The following is a 6,506-nucleotide window of genomic DNA, read 5'->3' as shown; positions in this document are numbered from 1 at the left end:
CTGAGAAATTGTTGGTTAGGCTTTCTAATAATAGTTTAGACTTTATACGCGTATAAATACGATTAATGTAAAATAGTGAGAAATTCCCCAGGCTGGTGTTGTATGGATTGTGTGAAGTATCCATGAACTCTGATATGACTTTGGGCTGGTGAATTGTGATAGAAAGGCTTCAAAAGATGTCATGACACATGTTTGGCTTGTCTGAATGAATTAGGGTTATATCACTTCCAATTGTGCTTGATGTTTGTTAGAGGGCTCATGAGGATGTTTTCCAACTGCTGAAAGACTAAAATCCAAACTAGCCTGCTATATTAAGGCATGTAGACTTCATACGCGTACGAAGTCTACTTGAGAATTTTTTATCCAGATTTATTGCAGACCCAGTCCATGATGTTTGTAAGGCTGTGATAGGTGCCCACATGAAATTGGGTAAGTGTACTTGAGCTTAATGCCATAATTTAGGTTAAGACACTTTGCTTTTGAGCTGAAGTGATGGGTGACCAATACATCCCCAATTTGGGCCAAATTTGAGTGTAGTGTCTTGGCATGATATCCTTTACAGGCTTGGATGATAAGTTTGTGAGCAACACCCCTTGATAGGCAGAGTTGGTCTTTATACGCATATAAAGTCTCTTTTCTCATAGAATGCACTTTTGAGCATAGTCATAAGATATTTGGGCTAAGTATATGTTGTGCACAAAGTTTCACATGATTTGGAGCATTTTTTATAAGCCTAAAGCCAAATATTGAGATTAGGCTGAGACTTTGCGTTTTTTGGGTTTTGGGTGTCTATAAAAGCTCCAAATTCCATGAAACTTTGTGTATTGCATCTATAGGGTATGCAGAATGATGATGTGATTTCTTGTGAGTGTTCCTTGTGCAAAAATTGTCTGAGAGACTTCATACACGTATGAAGTCTACTGTGATAAAGACTGATTTTGATGCTTTGACGTGGTCTATGATTGTGCCTTGAGCCCTGTTAGCCATTTTTCACTTTAAAAAGTCAATTGATTAGTTTTGAAACTCCTTGCTTGGTATTTTAGTCGTTGGAAGGGATTTCTGTCTTGTGACCGCATTCACTTAGAGATTTCTCTTGATCTCTATTTCCCTTGCATGTGGATGTCCTTAGGTACCATCTTGTGGCTATAATGAATCTTTTGGACTCATAAATGCCTCGTTTGGCGATTTGTCGCTCAAATAGTATCTTTTGTTGAGGAGAATGTGGTGACAGTTTTTCTTTATGTTTTACCTTACGTATTGCTTGTTGATGATATGTTGATGAAGCCCGTGAAGTTTGGAGGCAAACGGACATCTATCTCGGCCCTGAGGCCCAAATGACACTTTGCGGCCCTGAAGCTTTGCCTCATATTTTGACCCACTTTTGATGATGGTTTCAGGGGGAGACTTACTCGACTCAAAGGCATGCTTGAGACGTATGTTCTCCTGAAGTTTTGCATAATTTCGGCCATTCTTTTTCGATCCGTTGTCGTGCCCGAAGAAATTGGGTTTTTTTTATTGACCTAAACCTGCATTGGAGGTCATAGATGTGTTCTTTTAGCTTAAGGTTAACCCCCCCTCAAGTGTCATAGCAACCCGTTGGGTGGATGATGCGTTACGGGCTCTTTTCGATCTCTTTCCAGCGAAGCTATATTGCGGATTTTTGAAGTTTTTCACAACAAAGAGAGTGTAGGACAAGAAAAGCTCATGGTAACGAGTTTACCTCTCATACCTGGCTCCGATCGGTGTGTCGTGTGCATCGTACAAAACCGCAGAAGATCCGATTGCTCTATGTCTCTCAAGCTCTCTCTCACTTGTGAATAGTGAGAATGAGCTCTTAAGTGGGCCCCAAAAGAACTTATACCGGGGTTCTAGGACCACTTTTTACCAAATTTGGCATGTGCTCATATCTTGTTGTGAAATGTACTTTAAGCTCAAAAAATTCTTCATTTGGACTTTAATTGCTCTGTTTTTGAAAAATTTGACAAGTAACCCAAAATCTGCCAATTTGGCTTTCCGCAACTTTTTGTCATATTTGCACCTCGTCTTCAGTATAAGTTGTCAATTGTTTATTGACCACTCCTATATTTTTATTTTGTCACCAAAGTGTCGTTTCACCTGTTTTTTCTATTTTTCTTTGTTTTTGGCTGAAAGCCAATTAAAGATAAAGGAAAATATCTAATTTGACCCAAAAAATCAAGATAATTAGGTAATATCATAACTGCCTACTAAATACATCAATCCATAGTATTTTTGGTTGGAATTTTTGGTCGGATTGCTCCATTGCCCTGTTTTTTCTTCGTAAAAACCTCTAATTTTCGATATATACACACACCTAGAGGCTCATATTGGTGTTTTTCCTCTGTCATCTTGTTATTACTCAATATTCTAGGACATAGATGTTCGATTTTTATCAAAATAATCGCAATCAAACATAAAAATCTAGAAACTCAAGGAAACAGTGCCCTTTTTACATTGGAACTTTAATTTTGTCGGTTGTAGAAGTTGTGTATTGGCAGTTCTTGAGTTTTTTTCTTTCGAACCCAATTTTTGGTATGGTAGTTTGGTGTGCCTAGTAGTTTCTTTGGTACCCATATCTGTTTGTGGCAAGAGTTTGGTTTTGGAGGTTTAAAATTTACTTATGGTTTCTTCTCCGTTGTCAATTGATCTTTTCGGACCCAAATCTGCTTGATAGCTTTGTTGTAGTGACCCTATTGTTTGTGTTGGTATACTCTTTAATAACTGTTGTTCTTTGTATCAGGAGTATTTACCTTTGTGACGTGATTGTGTTGCCTTGATGTGATCTTAGGAATTTCTTTTTGGTCCATTGTTGTTGGTAATGTCTGCTTACCTTCATCTGGCAAATGGAGGATTGATTGTTCTTTTTCTGCTCCTTTAGCAAAAGGAACTTGCTGTTTTGCCAAATCAGATTGTATATTGACAGTGTTGTTACACCAGTCAAGTTGTACCTTATAACTTCTCTGCCAAGGTTGTCCTAACAAGACTGCATGTTGTGTGTTCGTATCTTCGACCACATAAAATTTATGCGGATAGTCCTGTTGATTGATCTGTACTCTGATCACAGTCCATCCCAGAACTTTAATCAGATGTTCGGAATAACTTTGGAGCTCAATCGTCATTCCCTGTAATTGGGTGTCAAGTTGAAGTTTCTTGTAAAGGTTGTAGGAGATCAAGTTGCATTGAGCTCCCGAATCAAGTATCACCATTGCTTTCACTTGAATATTTCCGATTAAGATAGCAATTTGAGGCTCCTGTATGGTCTCGTTGTCGAATTCTGTGACCCGGATTGCATTTATCTTTAGAGGAGGTCCATGTTGTTGTCGTCAAAGAAGCTTCTTTTTCGCTACCCTTTCTTTAGCCTCTACTTGAGCTTCTGCAATAATGTGATGTTTTTCTTTGGTCTTTTTCTTTGCTTGATGGATTTGTTGGAGCATGTTTGGGGTTAGTGGGAGATGAAATCTTTTTAGTCGGCAACCACTTATCCAGTTAGGCATTTCCTCCCCATCCACTGTAGCAAGCTTGACGACACCATTTGGTGATAAATCTTTAATCACAAAGGGTCCCATCCCTCGCTTTTTAAGTTTCTTTGCATGTTGTTTCAACGTATAAACCAAGACATAATGTCATGTTTTGAATTTTTTGGAAAGTACATGCTTATCAAAAAATTCCTTTTGCCTTCGTTTTTGTGCATGGATAGAAGCTACTACCTTCAAGCGAAGCTCATCTAGCTATTCAAGGTCATCTATACGTGAGGACGTTTCATGACCAATCCACTCTAGACATTTTGCTATTCTTAGGGTTGGTATTAGAAATTCCATAGGCAGAGTAGCATTAAGGCCAAACACCATGTTGTACGGTGTTGTGCCTATCGAGGTTTTGTAAGCTATTCTATACGCCCATAAAGTTGAATGTAGTTTCTGATCCCAATCAGTTCTAGACTCTGATACTATTTTTGTTAGGATTGTGCATAGTGTCTTATTTGTGGCCTCGGCTTGACCATTAGCCTGTGGGTGGTAGGGAGCTGACTTCTTATAAACTATCATGAAGTGTTCAGTATCTCATTTATGAAATGTGTGCCTCGATCGCTGACAATTTCTATCGGTAGCCCATATCTCACAAAGATATTTTCGTACAGAAATTGTGCAGTAGTCCTGGCATCAGCCTTTGGTGTAGCTTTAGCTTCTACCCATTTTGTTAGATAGTTTGTGGCTACAATGATATACTGGACATGTGTTTTGTATGCAGGGGGTGATATTGGTCCTACAAAGTCTATTCCCCACTTGGCAAAGGCTCTGGCTCCCATCATTGGCCATAAGGGCATCTCATCCCGTTTTATCGGTACGTTAGTTCTTTGACAAGACTCACATCGTTCTGTATACTCGTTGGCATCCATATGTAATGTTGGCCACCATAATCCCGATGTCAGTACAATTTTTTATGTTTTCTCTCCTAAGAAATGGCCTCCACTAATCCCGCCATGTGCTTGTTTCCAGTATTGGAATGTACATGTTCTCTGTTGCACACAGCCTAAACTGGTTATCTTTTTCCCTTTTATACAGCTGATTTTCAATAAGAGTGAAATCGCGAGCTTCTGTTTCTATCATTTTCTGTCGTATTTTGGTGATATTTCAAGAGATTTTTTTGTTTCCAAATAATCAACAATGTATTGACTCCATGCTAGTGTATGTGTTATTTGAAACAATATGACATGTTCAATGGGTAGGCTTGATTTGCATTTGACACAACTAGTGACATAATCATGAACACGCATAGTCGGCCAATACAATCCCAATTGCCACAGTCTCTGGAAGGTTTTTGTTGCTGAACAATGAAACATTACTGCTTGGATATGTGCTTCCAACAAATATGTTTCATATTCCTCAGGGTTAATGCACACTCTTAGAATGTCGTCGAAACCTAGATTATATAAATGTCCCCCAACCAACTGAAAGTTCTTAGCTTGACGAATCGTTCGTCGTTTAAGGTCTAGGTCCATCTTATCGAATTCTCCACCCTGTGATAGGAGCTTGACAATTTCTTGGGACCACTTAGGTACAATTTCTATATTGAAAAGGTATGCATCAGGTAGGTCATCATCCACTCCCTCTAGATCATCTCCATTAGGTAACCAAGAGAGGTGATTTGCACAATGGTGTGTCTTCCCCTTCTTTACCGCTACAATAAATTCAAACTCTAACAATATTATAAACCATCTTACGATTCGTCCAGTATTGCATCTCTATTGCATGGTTTGTTAACAAGGTATAAAAGGGCTTGATGGTCTGTGAAAAACACAAACTTATTTGTGAGTAGGTAATGTCGAAATTTCTTAACGGCATAAATCATTCCAAGTCCTTCCCTCTCAGTGGTGGTGTAATTTCTTTCAGCAGTATTTAGTTGCCGACTAGAATAGTTGACTGGGAAATCCATGGTGCCCTCCCCTGGTTGAGCCAGAATACATCCAATAGCAAATGCAGAAGCATCTATATGGACGTGAAAGATTTTTCCCCAATCCGGTGCTCTCAGTACTAGAGCAGACACAAGGGCATCTTTTAATTTTTTAAAAGATTCCTCGCATTTATCTGTCCATTCAAATATCACAAGAAGTCTATACATTCGTTGTGCAATGATTGCATACATGTGTATGAACCTCCTGTAATAACCACAATGTCCCATGAAGCACTATACTTGCTTTGCATTGATCAGCTTAGGCATTTCAACAATCACCTTAATCTTACCCAAATCTGTGGAAATGCCATGTTCCGAGACAATATGCCCTAAGATTCGTCCTTGTCTTACCATGAAAGCGTATTTTTCTAGATTAAGGCAAATCCTATATGTCCTACATTTCTCGAATACCTTTTCACATGTTCTTCTCTTTACAGAGAGTGTACACATAGATCATCCATATATATTTCCAAGAAATTCCACAAATATTCCTTGAAGGCATGTGCCATCAATCTTTGAAAGGTGGCAGGTGCATTTGTTAACCCAAATGGCATGACCCGATATGCAAATATACCCCATTCTGTGGAAAATGCCGTTTTATATTGGTCCTCGAGTGCAATTGCCAGTTGATTGTAACCAGAGAACCCATCCAAGAAGGAATATGCACGCTTTCCTACCACTCGTTTAATAACATGGTCTGTAATTAGCAAGGGATAGTTATCCCTTATTATGGCCGCATTGACTTTTTTGAGGTTGACGCATACTCTGAGTTTACCATTCTTTTTAGGTACAACAATAATTGGGGATACCCAATCAGTGTGTTCTATCTCATAGATAAACTCCGCTTCGCTAAGTTTATCAATATCTTCCTTGATACACTTTGCAAAGGTATCATTATATGTATAATGTTGTTTTCTGCTTGGCTTCACATCAGGTTTTAATGGGATAGTATGATGACATATTGTCGGATCCACTCCCTTTAAGTCCTGTAAGACCATGCAAACACATCCTTATATTCCTGAAGAATGCTAAGAAGTTCC

This window comes from Adiantum capillus-veneris, chromosome 17 (assembly GCF_014529385.1).
Source record: "Adiantum capillus-veneris isolate H3 chromosome 17, ASM1452938v2, whole genome shotgun sequence".
Taxonomy (NCBI): domain Eukaryota; kingdom Viridiplantae; phylum Streptophyta; class Polypodiopsida; order Polypodiales; family Pteridaceae; genus Adiantum; species Adiantum capillus-veneris.
Note: the sequence above shows the minus strand (reverse complement) of the source record.